Raw genomic sequence first — 25,487 nt, forward strand, 5'->3', positions numbered from 1 at the left:
GCCTTGGCGACCAGAATGGTATTCAAGCCCTGGCTCTGCTGCGCTTTAGCAGTGTGATCTCGGACAACTGTTTTTATCCTTTACTCTTTAGGTTACCTATCTGCACACTATCTGCATTATCTGGAGATATTAATAGCACATACTTTAGAGTCAGTGTATATAACTGACAAAATGCACCTAGAGGGTGAGCACAGTGCCTAGAAGATAGTAGGTCATCAATAAGTCAGAGAGAAAACAAACCACGGCCAGGGAACTGTTTTCAAGGCACAAGAAGGAGAGAGAAAACCATTGAGGTTTTGTGATGACTTGATCTGAGAGAGGGAGAAGGAAGAACTACAAGCTCCTTCCCAGACTGTCATTAACCCAAGAGGGAAGTAGAGGTTTGTAGGGCATGATAATAAATTCTGTTTGGGATTTATTTAACTTGAGATGCCTGTGAGACAACTGGGTGTCTAATTAAAATAGGGGTCTGAGACCCAGGAAAGCCATCTGGGCTGGGAAAATATTGATTAAGAATCAGTGGTTGAAACTGAAGCTAAGAATACGCATTACATTGTCTAGGATAAAAACTGGAAAGATGAAGAGGCAGGACTCCTGTGACTACCAATTTTTAAGGAGAAGGAACCCAGGATATCAGACAAAGAAGTCAGAGCAGTTATATGGATGCCAAAGGAGGAATTTCCAACATGCTAATGAAGAGGCATGCATTGGATTTGACAGTTAGTCCAACTCCATGACTTTAAAGTAAATGAGGTGCAGGCACAGCGAAGCTAAGTCATCTTCACTGAAATGTCTACTGACAAATAAAAATTATTGCTCTGAGGCAAAACATTTTCCACACGTTCTATTCTTGACTGACTTTTCCTATTATACTTGACACTTTTATCTTGAATCTTACAATTGTGTGATTTGATTGTAAAGATCTAAGCTGTATATAAATAACTACAGAAAAATAGTTATATATAGCTCAATTCTGTTTTCTAGGCTCACACATCTGTATGCTATGATGCTAACATAAGCTTCTGAAACTATATGAAGTCATATTTGTTAATGAACCAGAATCTGGGAAACAAAACAAAATGGCACAGTAAACATTTGGATATGCTGTGGCATTACTGGGGCAAAAATGAAAGTTTGCTTATTTATTTTTTATTATTGGTTATATAGACCATGAGTTCTCATCTTGTTGAATTTTCCATAATGTCAGTTTGATGAATTGTATTGTCCTATAACCTGATAGTATCAACAGTCTTTCTCTCTCTCTCTCTCTCTCTCTCTCTCTCTCTCTCAGTTTTGATGATTTTGTTACAGACAAAATCAATTAGTTCTGGTCTGTTACCAGGGAAACAAATTTATGTCACAGGCTGTAAATTTGCCATCTTCAAGAATGGAAAGTTGCTCTGTGTCGTACAACTTGAAAAATTAGGGAAAAATATCTAGTGTTCTTGATGGAGAAAGGGTGAGTTGTCAGGAAAAGTCTGGGTCAATTACTGGGGCAAGGATGCTGTGTTTTTTTGGTATCAACAAAAGAGACTATTATAAGAAGGACATAATCTAAAAGGATGAACTAATTAATCACCCTCCTATAGAAAAAAGTTATTAATTTTTCCAAAAGGAATTTTCATTTTGGGTTTATGATTATCAGGTATTAGTATTTAGCATATGTTTTCAGGCAGCATGTGACCAAGAGCATCATATATTATTGCAGGCATACCAAGAGCACTCAGCACATTATGATATCCATTGATCATTCTTCCAAAGCAAAATTTAATATTATTTTTAATATTTCAAAAGTTTTGAAATAATGCTGGGTTGGTGTACCTAGCTAACTAGGTGGCTTTGAAGATTAAGTAATAATAGATAAAAAACCATTGAATAATTACTATGTATCAGACATTCTGTTATATAATTTATGAATATTAACTTACTTAATCACCCTTATTAACTTATGAGGTTGGTATTATTATTCTCATTTTACAGATCAAAAAATTAAGATGCAGGTAGGTTAGATAACTTATCAATGTTACAAAAGTAATAAGTCAAGGAGCCAGGATTTAAACCCAGTTGGTTCAGGAAATAGCCTACAAAATGATATGTTTAGTTTATCTTTTCTGAAATTGAATTAGGATAAGTCAGTTACTATATTGGGTGGTTGCTATGTATAGAGCCCCATGTTATGAATGGGGTGGTGCAACCTAAGAAATATAGCAATATAATCCTCACCTTTGTTTTAATACTATGCTGCTCTAAAAAGGAAGGAACTCTTAACATTTGCAACGGCATGGATGGAACTGGAGAGCATTATGCTAAGTGAAATAAGCCAGTCAATGAAGGAAAAATACCACATGATCTCACTTATTCATGGATAATTGAGACCATTATAAACTTAAATAAAAAAATATAGAAGATAAAACAAACATGAATGAATTAATAACAAAAATAAAATCCACTTCTAATATATTCATGTTCATATGTATGTTCAGCACATTGGAGTTATCTAGAGGTAAATTAAAAGCCTAAGCCACTTCCTCCTACATCATGTACCTCTTGTTGTCAGTGTGGTGTCAAAGAATTCAGCATTCCTCCTAGTCTGAATAAACTATTGAGAAAGTAAGTACAGCAAAGAAGGCACTATTCCATGGCCAAATTCCAATTCAATCTAGACTTTCACTACCCTTGCTCCTTTCCTATTAGCTAAACATATGACTGTCCAGACATAAATATTATTTATTGACTTGCTAATCTCTCTATATAAAACCCTAATATGCAAATAGACTGAATGACAGAACAACCGAACAACCAGTCGCTATGATGTGTGCTGACCACTAGGGGACATGCACGGGACATGGCGGGCGTTGGCAACAGGCGACAGAGCACGGAACATGGTGGGCATTGGCTGCAGCGGCATGATGGAGCAGGTGAGCAGAGGCACCAGACCAAGGAATGGTGCCAGTTGCTGTCATGGAATGAGCCTCTGGTGGTTACTGAAAGTTCTTTGCTTCCATGGGCTGCGGTCCCACTTGGCACTCGCTCTCGCTGCTGGCGCCCAACGCAGGTCCTGATCACTCAGAGCTGTCATTGTGAGCAGAAGTTGCTGACTATGATCGCCCCTGAGGGCTTCTCCACCTGCCCTTGCTCCTGAGGGGCGATTGGGGCATCAGCCACTGCTCCTACCCACTGACGGCGCTGGCCCCAATCGCTCCAGGTCAGCAGAGGGTGTGAGCAGGGCCGGTGCTGGCAGCTCATGGGAGCAGCTGTGGCAGCAGTGTTTAATAAGGGAATCTATATCTGCTTTTCTCTACCTGGACTCAGTGTCATGCCCCTGGAAAGAAATAGCTGTATGAAAGCATGAACTCATCTCCATCTTCAGAACAATTTTTACCTCAGAAATAATTAGCTTCCAGGAGATGAAGTTCCTTGTGACTTTGTTCTTACCAGACATCTATAAGCTTAGAGAGACAACTGCTAACTAATAGCAACTATTAGGCCAACATAATTATAGACAAGTCAGAACTACTGGTTCTCATTTTTTCTCCTGTATGTTTACAAAATGAAATTGTCTGTTCAACTCCCCAATATTCATTCCACTTCAGATACCTCCTCCAAGCTCCGTGCTAATCATTGGTTAAGAATAGGCAAGTGGTCCAATTCTGGCCAACAAGAGGTGAGAAGTCCACCCTGTGGGTGTCTGTGAAAGGCTTCTTCACTGCTAAGAAAGAGACCACGGAGACGGAATTCTCTGGGATATGATACGTGGCATTACTCCAACTTACAATCAGAAGGGATGACTTTCTGAGGGCAAAGCTGGCACACAGGGCAGCAGATCACAGAGACAGCTCTACCCATGGGCTCTGGATAGACGCTCAGCTCTTGGACCCAAACCACCTCTGCACTGCTTGTTACATTCAATAAACATTCTTCTTGACTAAGACCATTTTAGACAGCTTTTCTAGTGAGCAGCAGCTGATACACCAAACAAATAATACTCCTTGTTGGTTCAAAAACTTGGCCAGTTCAGAAGCCAGCTTACAACCAAATACTAACCACATATTTGGATATCTTTCACTCCATGCAAAATGGTGAGCTATGGATCCAGTTGCTAAATAAATATAATAAAATGCAAGTACAATCCTGGGTTATTTACTAAGTATACAGGATGATGTCTTTCTTAAAAAGAAAACAAAATAAAAAGTTAGATTTGTCTCTTTCTCCCATCAGGAGCCTTTGGCTTCGTTCCATTCCCTGAGATCATCTCTGCCATGTCCCTCGCTACGCTTGCCTTTTTGTTCTGCTCTGACTGTCCTTGTTAGCTAATAGAGACTTTAGTTTGCTTTCCACAAACACAAATCTATACCCACTAGTAGTTTAAGCACCTTCACAGTACCTTTTTTCGGAACAGCTCCAGGCCACTTCTGGGAATTATCTCATTTGTCGTACACTATCCCTAGAAGAGATTCTGTGTTTGTACCCCAGTAAGCCACTCTGCCAATACTCCTTGACAGATATCTTGTCTCCGAGGAACTCTGATGAGGCTTGGTGTCAGCTTTCTTGTTCCAGGTTCTGTGTAGAAAGGGAGCACGGGTGAAGTTAGTCCAGCATCTTGGGCATTTGACTGAATTGCGTGCTCTGGCTCTGGCTCTGGGTTTTCATACTTTGTTTACTCATAGCCCTAGATCGAGAAAGTAGGACTGAGGCCAAGCAGGTTGTTTGAGCCTTGTAAGCAGTGCACCCTGGGCTGCTCAAGAAAGGATGGGGCCAGGAACCAGCGCTAGAGTCCTGGGTCGGTGGGCTCGCCTTCCTCCGCTGGCCCTGATGCAGGAACTCTTTCTGAAGGCACGCTGGAGTCCAGAGTATCCTCCTGTTCCTCACCTCTTACTTTCCCCCCCTGATCTCCCCTCTTTACTTCCCCTTTGTTTCTTTTCTTCAAATGCCAGAAAGACCAAAGAAGCAGACCAGTGAAGTATGCGGTTACAGTGTTTTAGTTCCTTTTCAGCTCCTCTTCCTCTCTACCTAAAACTCTATATGATAATATGAGTAAGGTAAGACCGATAAACTATATTCAGTGGCTTCTAAGAGTAAGCTTTGTACAAGCAAAGGTGAAAAAACCAGCATACTAAACCGAGGCGTAATATCCATTTCAGTATAACCATCTGATGTTATATTCCTACCAGATATAACCATTGGCAATGTTATATCTGGTAGGAATGAGGCCAGTTAAACTGGTGACTATTTCAAAGGAGAATATAAGTAATTTTAAAATGAGCAATTGATGTGTAAAACAATATTTATTTAATTCACTTATACAATGCCCATAACCCTAACTGGTTATGGATTCTCACCCATAAATTTTCTTTTATAATTTACTGACAAAAAAATATTAAATCTCACTTTTTTAAATTTTATACATATTTTAAAAAAATCTTTGAAGCCTGATGAGAGCTCACTCCTAAGCCACCAATCATTTCTTGAATCTGTCATCAGAGTGATTTTCCTAAAACATGTATCCTACCACTATTAAAAATCTGTCCATCAGTGATTTATAGTCAGTGTAACAAAGTGTGCAAGTGCCTTTATGATCTGGGCCTGCCTCTCCTCCCTTACCTTTCACTTTGTAGTAGTAACACAGGCCTGGCTCTGCCATTCACTAGCTGTGTGACATTGAACATGTTACCTAACCAATCTACTTTTTAGTTTCCCATCTGTTAATGGGGATTATAATACCCAGCAAAATAGGGCTGGTGTTAGAATTAAATGAGATTATACATGCATATGTAAAGACACTTGCACAGCACCTGGTATAAAGTAGGTTTTCCATAAAAGCTGGAGGCTTTAATAGTATTAGAGGTGAAAATAATAGTAACAACAGTATTATAGTTATCATTTTCTATAAAATGATAATAATTCTAATAATACCCATCAAACAGACCCATGCATTAGAGTATAAAGCATTACATTATTAAGTAAATGTATAGCCTTTCAATAAATGTTAGTTCCCTCTCCTTCACAGCCACAGGTTAGTAAATGTTACTTCCCTTCTCTTCACAGCACACAAGTAACTGGTTTTAACATAGCTTGGTCTCCAGCCTGACATATGTAATGAGCATAATGTTAAATAACCAAAATACGGGGACATGGAGGGGGATGAGGTAAGGAAGGCTGAACATCGAAGAGGGACTAAGAGAAGGGAGAGCAGGAGAGTACAGCTGGAGAAAGCATCCCCAAAGGTTCTCCTCTGCCTGTGTCCTCGCGCTTATTCCAACGATGAAAACACTTGGAAGCCCAGAGTTTCAACATTGAAATGAATCTTTCAGGTCATCTAGTTTCACCATTCATGTTTTCAAGCGGTGGTCCCTAAAACTGAGCATCAGTGAGCTCATTTGAAAATCACTGATTCGCAGATCAGAAAAATATAGCTTATGGCCTGGGCTCCAAATGGGAGAGATTTTTTTTTTCCAATTCCAAGAATCCATGGGAAATAGCTGTGAGTTCTGCGTATGGCCTCATGATCCACTTTAGGCCTCCTATTTCAAGTTGCATATGTCTCAGTAAGATTTCTAGCTCTTTAAAAGCAGCCCTTAGCTTACAGATTAACCATCATATAAAACTGCATGTCTTGAGTTAACAATCGGGATTCTTAAAAGCAGTTCTGAGCTATACTTGGGCTATTTGTTAAAGAATCAGATTTTTGGGTTCAATCTCTAGAGACTCCGAGAAAGTTGGTGTGGGGCAAGACCCAAGAATTTGCATTTTAAACAAACTTCCTCAATGAATCTGGTGCAGGTGGCACATGGGTTACAATTTGAGAAGACTGCTCTGAAGGAAAAGAGAAGAGGTTCCGGGAAATATGAGATGGGTGCTTTACACAATCAAGGCTGGGATTCAGCTCTAATGTTCCCAGTAAGAACAAGTGGAAGCGCGCCAGATCACAAGGCTTTTATTTTTATTATATTTTCTTTTCTATTTTAGAAAAACAAAAAAAAAATCAATTCCTGCCCTGCTTATGTGGCTCAGTGGTTAAGCAGCGACCCAGGAACCAAGAAGCCACAGGTTCCATTCCTGGTCAGGGCACATGCCTGGGTTGGGGGCTTAATCCCCAGTAGGGGCGTGCAGGAGGCAGCCAATCAATGATCATATTCTCTCATTGATGTTTCCATCTCTCTATCCCTTTACCTTCCTCTCTCTCTCTAAAAATCAATAAAAACATGTTTTTAAAAAGCATCACAATTAAAACAAACAAATAAACAAACAATTCCTAAAGGCTGTATATAAAAAGACAAACTTTCTCTGAGAACTAAACTGAAGAAAGAAATTTTGCTTAGGACATAGCATTAGAACATAACATTGCTTAACAGATGTCTTAAATTTGATTTTACAAAACAAACAAAACAAAAACAATACAAAAAACATACAAGGTTTAATCTAATAAATCTTCTCCTGATGGTTAAAATCAGACTCAGTCAATCCCATTTAAAAAGTGGTGAGATAAAACGGTTCAGAAACTTTACTTTCAGATTATGTAACACAAGTGTTGGAACTAGAGAATTTCCCCAAATGGAGAGGGTGCCTCTGACATTACCTTCATGAATTTCAGCATTCGGAAATCAAGGGGAAGTTCATGCCACAAGTGAGGAAGTGACAGCTCAAAGAGCATGACAGAGGCTGCTCTGAAAAGGGTGGGTGTCACTAGACAACCTTGGACAAAATGTTTTAACTTTATTTTTCTTCACCCATTTTTATTTTTACTACTGATGCTGCTAATTGTAATACTAATATCAACAATTGAATTTTTAAGAGATGAATGTAATGGTTTTTATTTTGTGTTACTTTATTTTATCCTGACAGTTTAGCCTTTCAAATGTTCCAGCGGTTCTCAACCTGTGGGTCACGACCCCTTTGGCGGTCGAACGACCCTTTCACAGGGGTCGCCTAAGACCATCCTGCATATCAGATATTTACATTACGATTCATACCAGTAGCAACATTACAGTTATGAAGTAGCAACGAAAATAATTTTATGGTTGGGTCACAACATGAAGAACTGTATTTAAAGGGCCAGGAGATTGAGAACCACTGCCCTAGAGAGTCTTAAATTTTTGTCTTACTCCAGCTCCATTGTTTTTAACCATCATTTTTTCTTTCTAGTTAATCCTTTAACTATTTGGGGCCATTTATGCTATTTTATTTCCCTTTCATTCCATTTTATCATCTTTTATGCTGACAGCATGATGCACCTGCTTCAGAATTTTCCAGTTCAAAACCATTCTGTCATGCACTCGGCTGAAAAACCCCGGGGACTCGGTTCTGTGCAAGGCCTGCAGCAGACCCACAGCTGTGGCCGAGGAACTCCCAGACTTACCCAGCAGGTCCCCGCAGCGTTGCCCCTGGGGAAGGGGCAGCCTTCCATCTGGGTGGGAACGCCAGTTGGTGTCGCAATGTCTGAAATAGTCTTACCTTACCAGCTGCTCATCTGGGTTGAGGCCCTTATTAAGGAGATAACTTCAAATGGCTAAACCACCAAGATGCTATGCAGTGGAATACTGAAAGATTGTCTAGGAAGCAAACCTTCTGTCCACTGCTCTGGGTGCTCCAGATGTTCTCCTAAATCAGTTTGCATCCAAAGGCTTCATGGTGATCCTGTTAACTGGAAATCTGAGATTTCTTTCTTTGCATTGTATAAAATTCATTCCTGCCTTCACTCTAAAAATGTTGCACCCAGGAGGCTCAGAGCAAAATGTATGTTCTAGAAGAGTAACTTCATGAACCCACAGTCTTTAATGGGTTTATCATCTACACTTTTCTACATTTTCTTTGTTTTCAACTTCCTACTGTGCATTAAATTTTTTAAAATAATGTACCACTTTATATGATCTATATATAAAAGCCCAATATGCAAAGTGTCCCCTCAGGAGTTCGACCGAACAGGAGTTCGATCACTCGCTATGACGTCTGCTGACTACCAGGGGGCAGCGTGGAATGAAGGAAGGTCCCAGCCAGCAGCCACTAGGGACCCTACCTGTGCATGAATTTTGTGCCCTGAGCCTCTAGTTTTTTATATAAAAAGGTGGGATATAATGACTAAAAATCAAATTTCTCTAAATATGTGATTTAAAAGATTTTATTTGTTCTTAAGCATGAGTCTATGCTTCTTATACATAATCATTTTTATCATATACTTAATGCTATAAAGAATATAAATGTTAAAATTTGAACTTGAAAGCCCAGTGTTTTAACATTGAAATGAATCTTTCAGGTCATCTAGTTTCACCATTCGCATTTTTAAGCAGTGGTCCCTAAAATTGAACATCAGAATCACCTGGAGGACTTTTTGTTAAAACACTGCTTGTCAGATCTCACCCCAGAGTTGCTGATTTTGCAGATATGGGAGAGGTCCCAAATTCTGCATTTCTATAAGCACACAGATGCTGCTGTTGCCACTGGCCCAGGACCACAATGTGACAATGACTGGCTTATTGAGTTCAGAATTAAAGGTTTTCTGAAGTTAGAAACATATGTGCTAGTAATATTGTTCTCGTTTTAAATATATATATGTTGGTGGTGCCCAGTCCCCTCAGCACCTGCCTCCGGAGTCCCCTAGTCCCCTCAGGCCCCCAGCCGCCCAGGGCCGGACCAAGGCACAGGCAAGCCTCGTATGGTGGCTGCCCAGCTGTCTCGGGCCACCCGAGGCTCAGGTAACCAGGGCCAGCTGAGGCTTGCACTGCCGGCAGTGGCAGCAGCAGAGGTGTAATGGGGGCATCACCTTCTCTTGATCACCAGGTCGCTTCCTGCCTCTGAGGGCTCCCAGAGTGTGAGAGGGGGCAGGCCGGGCTGAGGGACCCCCACCTCCAGTGCATGAATTTTCATGCACCAGGCTTCTAGTGTATATATAATTTTATTGATTTCAGAGAGGAGGCAGAGGGAGATAGAAACATCAGTGAGAGAGAATCATTGATCAGCTGCCTCCTACATGACCTCCACTCAGGATCAAGCCCTCAGCCTCGTCATGTGTCCCGACTGGGAATTGAACCTAGTCTCTTGGTCAGAGACTGAGGCTCAACCACCGACCCACACCAGCTAGGTATATTGCTCTCATTTTTATGAATTCTCAAAGATGACAATCATAGCTTCTCCTGCCTCATTTGTTCATTCATTTAATGTCCTGTAGTATAATTCCTCCAAACCTGGAACTTTGGAATGATTTATGGCAGTATTTCACAGAAGCATGCGACAGCTTCGTCACTGTCTCCCTTCCAGCCTGACTCCCATATACCCTCATTTCACCCAGTAGTCAGAGTGATTTGGGGAAAACAGAGATCAAATCATGTTCTTTTGCTGCTCAGAAGCCCAGAGGCTACCCAGTGAAAAGACCAAACTCCTTCCAATTGCCTATAAGGCTTTATGATACAGCCTTCCAGTTCCCCAGCTAAATTCATCTCTCCCTGCTCCCTGCCTCTCTCACTCCTCTCTAGCCCAATTGGCTTCTGGCTGTACTCTGCACCAGCCAAGCGCACATACACTGTTCCACCTCTCAGGAACACTCTTCCTCTAGACAGCTGAATGCCTAACTCCCTGACCTCCTTCAAGTCTTGGCAAGAGTTTATCTTCTCAAAAGACATTTTCTGTCTCTCCTGGGTAAACTATAAGCCTAGAAGTAAGCAGGCATTATTAAGTGTCTGTTGAATACAACTACTTAAAATTAATTCTACAACAGCGCAGTTCAACCTGGCAGCCACTGTCATGTGCAGTAGCTGAAGGCTTGAAATTTTGCTAGTGCCAAATTTTGAAATGATAATGTTTTGGGCATGTCGTTTCTTTTGTCTTTTTTTTCAAGTTGGCATCTAGAAATTTTAAGTACCTACGTTGGCCTCATATTTCTATTGAAGAGTGCTCGTCTACTCTACACCTTTCTCCTGCTCCTTCACCCTCCTCCAAGGGATCAAACCCACAAACAAATACATGAGTTAAGGACGGAGGTGATCCCCTAGTCTGAAATGCTCTAGAAAGCACTGCAGCACTCTCTAGATTGATTAATTCTTGGTTTTATTTGGTCACATTGTTGTTTTTGTCCATAAGTAATAGGATTTTGGACAAAGAAACACTACAGTGAAAATGCTACTTTGTCCATGAGCAAACATCTGTGTGTGTGCATGCACGAGCATGTGGAGCAGAAAGGGCATTTAATCCAGAATACAACAGACTTATAGGAAGCATTCTATTTTGAAATAAGTTGGCATCATGACAAATAGAAAGCAAACAGCATTCTCAGCCCAATAATCAATCCTTGATCCGCATTCCTACCCTCACATCCGTTTTGCTTCAGCCATAATAGCCCTCTGAGTTGCCCCGGGCTGTGTTTCTCCTACTGCTTGCTGGTGCTTGTGCTTTAGGCAATTTCTTTCCAGGCAACCACAGACTGTTTACTGACTGTAATCAAAATGACAGTGCACTGTTTACACAACTGAGTGTTGAGTCGATTGCCTTTTTCACTTGGCAACCTGAGGGAACTCGAGAACAGGGATCTTAAGGTACTACTTGCTACTTCAAGATGGTGGTGCTTACTTGACAAGTTTCCTGCACTCCTCTGGGGTTTAAAATACAAAGGATTGAGTGTGATCTAGCCCGGAGCTGAGTGGCTGTAATCACTGCCTTCACATCAGTGCTAGTGGTAAACGCAACTGGAACACAGGTGGCTTCAGGTGGGGCAGATGTTCAGCCCTCACATGATTCTTCACCAGCCAGAACCCAGCCCCTGAGGGGCCTTCTCGACCCAGCATGCCCCACAAGAGATGGTTATAGTGCTGGGGAATCGATCACTGTGAGGCGGTGACAGTGTAATATCCCCTGCTCCATCTTTTTAGAAACAAGTTTCAGTGAAAATATAGGGAAGAAAGGAAGGAAAACAGAAGAAAAGGAATGAGACTTGCACTTCAGGTAAAATGTATGTTAGACTTGTCTTTGCCAACACTTGCTGTGACATATCAGCACCTCTGATGATCAGTCTCCGCATTTGTAAAAGACAGTGAGGAGGGAAATTGACTAGTTCTTTTGTAGTGTGTCCTTTATCTCTCAAACTCTAGCCCAGTGCCCAGGCTCTAGCTCTCTGTATGAGGTAGACTCCAACATTGATCCCTTATGGGAATTACCTGAGGCAGGGCAATAACCTCATGCTCTGAACAACAAGGGTACTTGAATGCTGACTAATCATGTGACTGAGCCAGGCTGTGCTGTACCTACCAGAGGCTGTCTTCCTCTGCAGAATCCTCTAGTGCACTAGGGACTTGCTAGTTTTAAATGTAAACCGTGTTTGTGATGAGTCAATAGGAATGCCTTGAATAGAGCATAGCTGGAAAGTTGGTTACTGAAAAGAACGATTCCTCAAATTCTTTCTAACTAGATATTCAAGTCTGATACATGATTTCTGCATGAAATTATAGTATCAGAAACCTTCTCACCTGGGAAATTCTATCCAAATAGCAGTTAAAAACAAAAACACTGACAAAACTTTGTCTAGTTTTCAGTGAAAGATGACAAGTCAGTTGGTTAATTCCCCCCCAAAATAGGACCTTTTAAAGGAAAGAATAGATGAAAATATCTATTTCTGGGACTGGAATTCAGTACCCAGAGGGTCTGTGCTTTCCTTCAGCAGCTGAGCGCATCATTGGCACCAAGATTGGAGCAAGGCTCTGTGTGCATTGCCCTGATCTAGGCGCCCGGCATGCCACTACTGCAGCAGAAATGCAAGGGGGGAGGTCTCCGCATGTAAAGGCAGGAGGGACCCTGTTCAGAGATCAGTACTTCAAAGGCTAAAGGAGGGCCGGATGCTACAGGTTAAAGGAAATTACATGATGTAATTTCCCCCCAGACAGGGATGGCAGCAATCAAACTGCTAATGAGAGCCAAGACCGGCACTGTCTTTCCCGTGCTTCCCCGGGCTGAGGACTAGCAAGTAAGACCCTGCTGGGGAGGACACAGTCATGGGGAGAAGCATAAGAAGAGCTGAAGGGAGGAGATGCTAGAAGACGGAACTGGAACTTCTGACGTTCCTACAGTGTTCCAGGTGTGCCACCTACACTATCTCCTCAGGGACATGGATAACTCAGGATTTTGGTAAAATTGCCTGTCCAACACGAGGGCATTCGATCCACTCATTCTTTAAGTGTCATTCATTCATTTATTTATTTATTTATTTATTTAGGTTGCTTTGGTTAATCATTTTTCAACTAGAAATGTTCTTGTCCATATGGATAGGGTTCTGGTATGCAATTTTATGCACTCAACGATCTCTCTCGCTCTCTCCCTCTCTCTCTCTCTCTTTTTTAGGTGTGCTTTAAAAAAAAATGGGTGCGAGGTACAGGCTTTGGGGCAGATCCCAAGATTGAAAGTATCTCTAATCCCTCAGGAGTGGCTGCCTTGCATTCGTTGGGCATTAGCAAGCATACCCTCATGCAGAGTTGAGCTCTGCAAATGGTGGTCTTCACGCCGAGGCCTGGACTGACAAAGATGTATTGGACTTGTCCCTGTTGGGTCTCCTTGGGGCACGCTGGCTCTGTTCACATTCCTGGTACCATGTGACAAGTGCCTTAAGTTTTTATGACTAAGTGTCCCATCTTTGAATACAACTAATAGACTTTCTTTTTAGAGCAGTTCTAGGTTAACAAAAACTAAAATTAAATTGGAAAGTACAAATAGTTCCCACATCAAGTTCCCTTTTTTGTCTTCAATACTTAGTCTTCAAATTTTTTACTCAGGAAGAAATTAAGTAAATAAGTAGACAGTATGTTGTCATGCATAAAATTCCTCAAATTTAGTTTTTCTGAGGGATATGGATTGGTGGGAAAAACATGTATTATTTTGTGATTCATTTGATCTCACAGACTGTTGTCTGACACGTGGCACCACTAGACTGCATTTGATGGGTATTTTAAAGAAATGTGTCTTACAGTGACTCAGGGTAATTTTAAGGCACCAAGTAAACAACACGTCAAACAAATGTCTAAGAGAGAGGTCATTATTGTGGCTTTGGTGGTGCATCTTAACTCTGGTGTTAATTTGCATAACGATCTGCATCATGGTTCGGATGTGCTCTGCCACTTTTTATTTACTCCCAGGCATCACTCTTTTCCTTTTCAAAATGTACTAAATGCTTTGAATAACAAGTTGGAATGCTTTTCCCCAAAGAATCAAGTCAGTTCTCACAGTTGTCACCATGTTGGTGGAGGGAATGGTTATAGCACAATAAATTTTGTTCTACATTGACTGAATAATTTAAGGTGACCCTTCTTCCAAAAAGCATACCTTCTCTGTAAAAATAATGTCAGAAAGCATTCTTATCAATATTTTACTGGTTTGTTACTTATATTTTCATTGCAGACTACCTAAGGGCTGTGTGTAAAAAGGTAAGATGTAAGTAAGTAATGCAATCCCACTTTGAGAATCCAAGCACTGCTTCACAGACATCCATCATGAATCTAGCCTCAGACATACCATTGGATTGCTAATGTTTACCACAAATGTGCCAGCCTCCAGCTTCAGAAGGTGGATATTCTCATCCTGAGATTTAATAGATCTTTTTACACAGTGATCATTTACTGACCAGGTGGACAGGATGGTAGAGGTCATGAAGAAAGCATAGTTAAATGGAAATATTAAAGGATATTTCTCTAGAGGAAAGACTTTAGGATATAATCTGCTCTGAAGGACAAAGAAGATTATTTTATTAAAGGTTACCACTGTGTCATCCTCAGCTGTGGGAAGGACTGTGGGGAAACCAACATGGAAACAACTGGGGTGTTAACCCAGTGAATGTCTCCTTAAAGAGTTGAAAAAGCTGAGTCACCTTGGTAAAGGAATTCCTTTCAAGAAATGAAATTTATTATTAATTCATTTCTTCTTCTTTTTTTGAGAAATACCACTTTCTGAAAATACATTTTAAATACATTTTGGCTTTTTAAAATGTGTTGGTTTACAGAGCTGCCTTTTCTCTGAATATTCCACAATTGCAGTTTCGAAAATTCGAAATCAATGTTTTGTTTCCAGCTGGCTGACCTGGACAGCCAAAGATTATTTTTCAATAGACACTCTTATTATTGAGAACAAGTTTCAAAGAAGCAATTCATAAGGCACAGAATGAAAAAAGGGCGTATCTCTGATTTTACAAATTGAAGTTTGTGGATGCTTATTTCCAAGTGTGCACAATTGTTTGTATTGTTAGTTTGCAAAATATATCATAAGCAGCTGAATCAACTTTCAGATAGAGTTAAGGGTAGGGAATTAACAATTTGAAATATAAAACTGCTCACACATATAGAATAAATACCAGCTTGTTCAAACAAGAAAGAAATGGACATGAATGTATTTTTTTATTTTCTTAAGTAAATACATAGTCTCTTTAGTTAACATGGGCTCACTCATTAGCATTTAAAGCAATTACTTTGGATGTCATTTCTCAGCTAATTTTCACTTCTCTAGATAAGCTCCCATTAGGTTCTCTTATTTTTCTCTGCCTTCCTCTAGTTCAGTGGTTCTCAACCTTCCTACTGCCGCCACCCTTTGATACAATTCCTCATGTTGTGGTGACCTCCAACCATAAAATTATTTTCGTTGCTACTTCATAACTGTAATTTTCCAACTGTTATGAATCATAATGTAAATATCTAATATGCAGGAGGTAGTTTCATTGTTACAAATTGAACATAATTAAAGCATAGTGATTAATCACAAAAACAATATGTAATTATATATGTGTTTTCCGATGGTCTTAGGCGACCCCTGTGAAAGGGTCGTTCGACCTCCAAAGGGGTCGCGACCCACAGGTTGAGAACCACTGCTCTAGTCAATTGATTCTCAAACCTGGCTGCATGTTTGAACTCTACTTGCAGAGCTTTTAAACAAACACTGATACACAAACCAGCCCAGAGGATCTCATTCAATTGGTGAAAGGTGGAGCCAAGCATTGCTCTTTTTAGCTTTGCAGGCAATAGCAGCATGCAGCCAGAGCTGTGGGCCGCTCACTGAATAAACTTATTCTGTTTTGCCTCTTTCTTCTTCTCTCAGAATGTTTACATGTCTATTTGTTCCTCCTGTCACTTTTATTGAGGTTTTAAAAATCTAATTTTTTTCAATTCTCATTTTGCTTTTTATTGTTTTTCCATTTACTGTTCAAGAATTTCTCATTGCAGATATATGTATTTGATATATAATTTTATCTAATACTACCAATTTTTTATACAATGAAAGAAAATGCAGAAGCATAGAAGCGTGGAACAGACTGAGGAATCTCAGAGGAAAGGTGGAGGCGGGACATATTAACCAAAGAACTTATATGCATATACACATAACCCGTGGGCACAGATGATAGTGCGATGAAGGCCTTGCTGGGGGAGGGGGGTTGGGGCTGATGGGGAGGGGACATGGGCAAACTGGAGGGGTAATACAGGGTAAAAGAGGACATCTGTAAAACTTTCAATAATGAAGATAAAATTTTAAAAAAGAAATAGAATGCAATGTGATTGTGAATTATACTTTTGTCTGTTCTTCCAATGCTAATGTAATAAGATAATTCAGTTACTGCCATAAATATATAAAGATTGATAGTAAAGCCACATACAGTTGTTGAAAACTAATATTTAAGAATGGATTTACTTGAGTTGTAATCATTTATTGGCCATGATTAAAGATATTTTAGGACTTGGAGACCCTGTGGGACTCAAGGACATATAAATATCCTATTAGTAAAAGTTATACCATTTCACAGCTAAAGGACATATGTTTGCTCTAAATTTTAAGCTTTAAAGACAAATTTTTCAATGGTTTCAGAATAGGGCAGAAGTGAGAATATTATATACTGCACCAACTGACATATCAGTAACAAGATACCCACAGCAAGGGAAGCATTAAAAGCAATCAAAGGCTTGGGGAACTATACCTTTAGGGAACATCCTCTGAAGTTTGGAGATGTAAATATAAGCGTGGGGGGGGAGAAGTATGTAGAATATTCAAGGATTTGAAATGAAAGAGATGACAAATGGTGGGCAGCTGGGTGAGCTTGGAGTAATAGAAAAAAATCTTGAGTCCCAGTGGCTACGCCTCTAAAAATTGTTAAGCCATTTCCTCTTCATGAGGTTTATTTTTCCTCATTGGTAAAAGTACTGGTTGGATTGGAAATGTTGGATTTATCCAGTGTTGTAACTAATTTGAAATAGATGACAACATTTAACAAGAAGGAGATTCCTAATGAAAACCTGAAGTTTAAGCTTCTTCGGAGAAAGGGTTTGATTTGACATCTCTCTGGCCCTCAGGAGCTCCTCCTCTTTAGCAAGGGCTGGTGAGTTCCTTAGTCCCACTTTGACTGGCTTCACTTATTTTTTTCTATTTTCTCCGCTCATGTAGAAATTTGAGTTGTTTTCCTGGAAAATTTATTCTTAGGGTCATTTCCAATCACAATATAGTAAGTTCCTTGAAAAGAAAATGCCCAGAATACTTTGTAGAACAAAAATAACTTAAAAGAGAACAAAAATAAATGTCACAAGCAAACACACCAAGGAGACCGAGAAACTAACCAACAGGTGACAGGTTCTCAAATACAGGCTTAAACCCATAATGTGTCTCATTAACCCTATGCAAGAATATTTGAGGTTCTTGTGCAGAAGCACAATGTCACTTAGCAATGAGAACTGGGAGTCAGTGAATTATTCCTGAATTCTTGGGAAAGGAAACGGACAAAGTGTTCCGTACAACTCAAGTAAGAATGAAGTATATTCTGAATATCAGGATATTAAAATTCCCAAAAGTGAGCTTCTTGGCAGAAAATGGCCAGAGTTATTTAAAGAGTGACTTCCCATCTTTAAATTCACCCATTGAATAAAACAATATTAAACCGCTGCTTAATAATTCAAGGCCCGTCACTTCCTTCACTTTGCTCCGGCACAGAGCTTAATCACATGCAGAGCTCCCTACAGGCCGTCTCCAAAGGATGAAAACCTAATTCACTTATTACAGAAATAACTCCAGACTTTCAAAAGATTCCTCTGAACTAAAACAACCCCTGAGAATTCCCTTATACAACCACCACCTCGCATATGTTTATGTGCACTGCTTATAAGTTACTTTGCAGTTGTTCTCTGTTCATATTATCTTGGGCAGAAACTTCTCTAAAATACTTTCCATCGATCTTTTATCGCTTGACATTCTGGAGAAAAGAGGTAGACTATAAAAAAAAATCAATCACTTCCTTGGCACATTAAAACGCATGGTAGCGGGTTGAGTAGGTATTTATATAAATTGTAAAGAGTTTGGGTGTAGATTCAGATTTCAGATCCTAAAGAGCTGGTGCCACTCAGGCAGTTGAGAGGACAATGCATGTCTTTGCTTACTTAGCAAGAGAGCAAGATTTTATTTATTACTGTTTTATCAAGCAAACCAAAATTAATAATATTCTGCTCTGAAATGTGTGTCTACTAGTGCGCTTGATATGTCCTATTACAATGTATCCAAAGAATGGGCTAACTTTATCCCAGAGTGAAAAATATTAGGTATAATCAAACTAAAAAGCAGTTTTCCAATCAAAGATAAATGTGTGAACTTGCAACCCAAAGCAACAATAGAATTGGCTTTTATCCTTCCCAAATTGTATAACTATTCCCAAGAACAATCTACCTCACAAAGTAGTAGTTGAGATACAGGTTCTATAACGATTGCCATTAAAATTGTTAACGGGCAAAGTTCAAGTGGAAGCAAAGATGATTTACAACTAAAATGAATCTAAATTTAAAAACTAGGTCTTTAAAGTACAGAAGTATACTGTTAATATCCTGAATTATATTTCAGGAGTAGGTGGGTAATTCATTCTCATCACTTGGAAAAACCAGTGAAACATCCATCAATATTAGGTAGATTGAATAATATATTTTTAGATGACAAATGAAACATTACTTTCCAACCTTTAGGTAGTTCACAATGTTTCTATACATGGATGGTAGTGAGAAAAAAGTAACCTGCCCAGTTACCCATGCAAAGAAATTTCACCATCTTCTAGTCACATGTTCCTTCTTTGGTGGGGAAAAAACACATTTGTCTTAATATGCTTATAGCTATGAGTGCTTTCCGTTAACTTCAACCCTAAAATTAAGGAATCACAAGGGCTAGCAGTGACCTAGTATCAGGACAAATGAACTAACAACAAATTCCAAGCAAAGCACTGTCTAATTGAGAAACCTCACCCTCATTCTTTAAGCCTCCAAACTTTCCGCCACCTCAGATCTGTCTAATCATGAGCCCATTAAGTCATCGTGGCTGCCATGAAGATGAAACTGACAGCGCCGTGACTTGAGTCAGTTTAAAGAGGCCCAGGGTGGTTGAAGGGAAGAACTGGGAGGCCTGGGGTGCTAAGAGGACATCCCAGCTCTAGCTCCCGAAGATCCCAGGAGCACACAGCTGTCAAGAGCAAAAAGCTGCACACAGAGAAAACCTTGGGAGGGAAACAGGGATTTGCAGTATGTCAACAATTTCATCAGGCACCGTTTTATTTTACCATTAATAGGATTTAAACAGTAGAGAGCCTGTGAGTTGATCACACAGCCAACACATGCACTTAATTTGGGGGGTTTAGGCTCTCTAATTTGATGATCATCATAGAAATTATTTGGCATTTAAATGTGATTCTTAGTGAAACCTAGATTTTCTTTGTGAATCTTCAGACTTTTGCCTAATTGGTCTATACTATTAAGGCACAAGTGAAATAAAGTCCCTCGCCCCCATTTTGTTAAAAAGAAGAAAAAATAAACCCTTTTAAGTGGAGTCTGTATACCATTGGGCAAGAACATTCTTCTAGAAGATATCATGAGAGTTCTATAAACTCTCCAGGAAATGTCCACAATGCTAGCACTAATTGACATCATTACAGGGAACATATTTTGCTGTTGTTTTAGCAAGGGCACTCTTCCAAGATAAGACTTATTCACTTTTCAACTGCAGAATCCCTTGGCAGATGGTATAATATCTTCCTGTTGTGGTGGAAGATATTATACCATCATCACCGATAATAACAAGAAAACCTGTTCTGTTTGATGGGGGTTGGATGGCAAGAGAGTGGGCACTTAATCATGTCTCAGAATACAGAATAAGCACTGAACAGACATTATTTTATTTACACATTCCTGCATCAGAGGCATGGTCATGCCTATTTGATAGAAGATGTAATAAAGATTCAGAAAGTTTAAATTCTTTGTCAAGTAATAGTGGAGCTAGGATTCAATCTGCCAGCCCTAGCTCTTACCACTTCTCCACATTGCTTCCTGGTTGTTAGCACCACAGAAGGAACAGGCCAAGGTCCTTTAAAACATCTCTCTCCCTCGACTTCTCTATCCCCATGTTTAGCGCACCATTAGTGGTAATACACAACACAGCGAGAGTCAAAGGTGTACCAGTTAAGCTGAGAAATCAATTGGTGAAAATCCAGATAAATTAGAATCGTAGAATTTTAAAACTGAAAAGTGTCCTTTCATATCTTATATATCCTTGATTCAAATTCCCATCTTTTATGGGCAAGAAAAACATGCTTCAGTGACACTTGGTGTCAAATTTTCTGAGGTGACAAAGCTCCTTAGTGGCAGAACTTGAACCCAAACCTAAGACTTCCATCTCAGGACTCAACCTATTTTCTCTACTGCGTCAATAAATTACAGTGTTATGCATTAACTATTAGCTTTTTCTAAAGAGTAAGATATACAAGCTTATGTGATATATATTTAATCAAAACATTTTGTGACTAACTTTGTCTACGTCACCTCTTTACATTGTGACTTCATAGATAAATAACTAAGAGATTATTGAAACTATACCTTCAAAACTGCTAATATTCAGGGCCAAATGTAAACACCCATTCATAAATGTAAAACAGTTCCATCAAGACCAGCTCTTGTGTTTACACAGAACAAAGTTACATTTGGTCACCTGTAGAGAGGCACTGCACGTACAGTACACACAAGTCAATTAACATCCATTTCTGGGAAGCCTTTTCATAGGGACAGTTTTGTTTATATCCTATGGTAGAAATTCTGAAATATACAAGACCCAGGGCTTTCTCAGAGGCATCCACTAGTTTGTAATTTTTTAAGGAGGAGTATTATTGTTACTCATTTTAAAACATTAAGTGAAAAAATAGTGTTTTTGCTACATCATTAAAAATTACCGTTGCTTTTAGAGCAGAGGCCTTGAGTTCTATTTTTAGGCCCTCTTGACCAGTACTGACTGGGAAGCCAGTTTGAAATCAGAGGTCTTTATTTCACACAGGGCACTTACTACTCAAGTGACAGTGATGAAATATTTCCATGCAAATCCCTACAGTCACTTATGCTTCATCTTTGTCCTCATATGCTACACTACACCACCTGCTGTATTAAAAAACAACAACTTTGTGATATCTAAACCCCTTCTTTCAATTACTACCTATAGATTTTCTGCCAATAATTTCTTATTCTAAGTATGTGATAGCTGATTGAATGATGCATTTGTAGTTCCTCTATACAATATTGTAGAGAAAACTATAAAAAATATAGATTAAGTAAATAATTATTTTTTTGGCTCATGTAGCTCTCCCTGGTAATTAATAACAGTAATAATAATAATAATAACCAATTATTAAATCTATACAGGAAAAAAAACAGAAACGTTTCAAGCTTATGAGACAATGCATCAAGAAGACATAATACCTTTTAAGTCAATACATTTAAAAAGTAACTATTTAATATAGAAATAAACATATCAAAATATAAAAGAAATTGCACATTATGGAGCATAGAGAGATGATTTTATTATTATAAAGTTAAATATCTTTTTTAACGGTTAGTGTTGGTGATCTTCTTCCATCAGTGAGGATAGATTTTCAGAAAAAAAGAGAATGTGTTTCAAACAGCCAAACACCTCTATCTTATTGTCACTCCCTATACTCACGGCCCCTTTAACGCTGTTAAACGAAAGACTAAGGCACAGTGATAGCTCCAGTTTCACTGTGCACTTATGTTTAAAAATACTAGACACACTGGACGTTTAAACAGAGATGTACAGCCATAAAATCCATCAGGTTAGCTTCGTGTAATAAAAAACACTGTCTCTGAATACAGTGAATCAAACATCTGCATGTTTCTGAACCACAGGACCAGTAATGCCTACTCTGTACCATAAGTCACCATTTCTAGACAGAGGCTCTGTTTCTATTGAGAGAGAAAGGAATAGTAAGCAGTTTACACATCAAATGATGTCTTTGGTTTCTGTAATTTACATTCAAACAACATCAGGTTAAAACAGCAGTATGAAGATGATTTTAAAATAAGAAAAATGATGTGGTAGCAGATTCTATGGTGCAGATAATGAAAGGTTTTGCCAGCTTACCTGATGAAAGAGAGCCTTGGGGATCACAGCATAACAAAGCCCCGCATCCAAGATGGTTAGAGTGCAGTGTGCCTTCTTCTGCAGTTGTTCACATTTTTGGCCACAGAGGTTTACAAATTAATTACAATGTTTTTTTTTTTTCTTTGCTCTCTCTGTGGACAAGAACACAAAGGGCCCTTTCCAGAATCCTCTCTGCTATGCCTCCGCTTCCTGTTCTGAGATTCACTCTATGGTACCCAACATATATCAGAAAACAGCTTAGAGGGAAAAAAAAAAAAAAAAAAAAAAAAAGGCGGACAGAAACCAACGTGGTACCGCCATCTACTGGTAGACACATAGAATTGAATAAAAGGAAAAACAACCCCATTATTCTTTATCATAAAGTGAAACAACATATGAGTATGTACAAAGAGGCTCTTTTGCGCACTCAATTATTTGCACCTGATAATATGTTTTCAAATATTCATAAGTTTAAAAAGTTGATTCAGCCATAAAGTAGCACAATAAACAACAACAAAAACAAAAAAGGCCCTACAAATATCTGTTTGAAAATTAGTTTTTTTAGATTACCATATACTCTACATGTAAAGTTTTGCAAAATCATGACTCTTGTGGCCTGAAAACTTTTGCGTGTCATAGAATGAATTCTAAGTAAGTAATCTGACTCCATAAAGAACAGCGTAGCCCTGGCCAGGTGTCTCAGTGGTTGAAGCATAGTCCCGTGCACCAAAAGGTTGTGAGTTCAATTCCTGGTCAGGGCACATACGTAGGTTGTGAGTTCAATCCCCAGTCAAGGCGCATATGTTTCTCACATCGATGTTCCTCTCTCTCTCTCTAAAAATCAATAAAACCATATCCTTGAGTGAGGATTAAAAAAAAAAAGAACAGTATCATGCACTTTCACTGGTAGTCTTTTTAAATCACTTTTTGGTAAAACATTTACAAGAAATAACATCTTAATGTAGAAAAGTATTGTAAACTTCAGTGAGGCCTAGATGCTTTAGATCTGTGGATTACCTTGGTGTGTATATTGATACAAGGAACAGTTGAAATTTATGTTACATGAGACAACTCAGCAGTTATGTAATATATCTATATCTTTAAAATACTTCAAAAGTATTTTTGAGAATACTGAAGCACACAATACATAAGCAAAATGGAAATGATTTTTTGTCAGTTTATTAAAAGACATTTCTCAGCTAATCAGGCGCTTTCCTTTCATTTGACTTTTCATATTTACTTAGCAAACAACTATAATTTTTTAGCTTATTGTTAATTAGAGGCCCGGTGCATGAAATTCATGCACAGGTAGGTTCCCTAGACCTGGTGGGCAATCAGGGCCTATCGGGGCCTTCTGGCTGCCGGCCAGAGCCTTTCTTCATTCCGCGCTGCCCTCTGGTGGTCAGCACACGTCAGAGCGAGCGATCAAACTCCTGGTCTCCTGGTTGAATTCTTGAGGGGACAATTTGCATATTAGCCTTTTATATATATAGATTAATGAAATACATTCATATTGATGGAGCACCTTAATTGATGTCAGGCACTGTATTAGCTTCAGAGAGACAAAGATAAACACACACAGTTCCTATCATCAAGAGGATGTATAACGAAGAGAGACAAATATGATATTTTGAAGCCATGTCCTCAAGGAGTGTTATTTACTTAGTTTTCCATTCCACTCCTGGTCTCCTGGTTGAATTCTTGAGGGGACAATTTGCATATTAGCCTTTTATATATATAGATTAATGAAATACATTCATATTGATGGAGCACCTTAATTGATGTCAGGCACTGTATTAGCTTCAGAGAGACAAAGATAAACACACACAGTTCCTATCATCAAGGGGATGTATAATGAAGAGAGACAAATATAATGATATTTTGAAGCCATATTCTCAAGGAGTGTTATTTACTTAGTTTTCCATTCCCATCCCCATTTTGCCTAATGCAGAAAAATAAATGTAGTCAGTTCTGGGTAGATTGAGTCACTTGAGGCTTTTCCCCGTGATTTTGGGTTTACACTAAACTAATGCATGGTTTTCCTCTTTCATCTCTTCTCATGTGGACTCATCTACCAGGTAAGTCCAGGAACATTTACATATCTGGACTTTTGTATGTGGGCATCCAATGAGGTGTAAAATCCTGTGTGATCCTCAGGCATCATCATTCCTCCACACAAACATCTGCCAATGTGCCCACATTCCTGTTCAGCCCCAAACCCCCCATCCATTTAGTTTTTCATGGCAGTATTTCCTCCTCATGACCTCAGGTTTTGTTGGCTTTTTCTTTCAGGTAACTTCTGTTCCTGTCCTTGGGGGAGTAGGAAAGAAAAACAAGTAGCATCTTTCTGTTGTAGGAGGAGGGAACAGTACCAGGTGTCTGGCCCCAAGCGGTCAGACCAAACCTGGGTTCAGCAACCTCGGTACTTGGGTTCTGGCTATGAAAGAATTCAGAGCCAAGACCCAAACTGAAAGAGAACATTTATTTGGTGAATCACTGAGGTGGAAGAAGTAATTCCTAAAAGAAATGGCCTTAGGAAGCAAGTTATAGAGGTGAAGAAAGGGCCTTTGGAGCTTGGGAGTGAGGAAGCAAAGGTAACATGCCTGGGGGGGAGGGGTGCGGGAGGGAAAGGGAAAAGGAAAGGCCGAGGCTTGCTCCCAGGAGGGAGAGCATACTGGATCCTCTTCCTGAGGGTTTTAAGGGCAGGAGTTTTAGGGGAAGTCCCAGGGAAAGATCGTAATAGAATATTTGGTGTCCTTTCAGGGTTGTGGTCTCCACTAATTTATTGGATGGCACCAGTGCAGGGGGTCATAATTCAATGCAGCTGGTTCTGACATCAGAGTTGGCTGGTTTTGTTGCTTATCGGGGCTGAGCCGAAATACAACTGAGACCTAGATGTTATTGAAATGAGTTTTAGGGACAAAATAGGCAGGTGTAGGAAGGTTTAGGGAATGAGGAGGGTCCATGGGAGAGGAATACATAGATGGAGACTTGAAGACGCCAGGGTGTTTATCTTACTTGTACAGAGGATAGAGCAATGTCACAGGCAGATGGAACTATTTCTGGCCTAAGCAATTAAAACATCCATAAACTGAGGACAGACA

General features: G+C 39.5%; 1 protein-coding gene across 1 annotated transcript in view; it reads right to left on the reverse strand.

Moving 5' to 3' along the window:
• SCN3A (sodium voltage-gated channel alpha subunit 3) overlaps positions 1-22,633 on the reverse strand; it is a 111,362-nt gene extending 88,729 nt beyond the window's left edge. Inside the window, exons 1-2 of the mRNA XM_006766509.2 lie at positions 22,384-22,633; positions 4,385-4,560 (exon numbers count right to left, since the gene is read on the reverse strand). The gene's annotated coding sequence lies outside the window, so the exon portion shown is untranslated. The remainder of the gene's footprint in view (positions 1-4,384; positions 4,561-22,383) is intronic.
• Positions 22,634-25,487: the final 2,854 nt, after the last annotated feature.

Source organism: Myotis davidii, unplaced genomic scaffold (assembly GCF_000327345.1).
Source record: "Myotis davidii unplaced genomic scaffold, ASM32734v1 scaffold59, whole genome shotgun sequence".
Lineage (NCBI taxonomy): Eukaryota > Metazoa > Chordata > Mammalia > Chiroptera > Vespertilionidae > Myotis > Myotis davidii.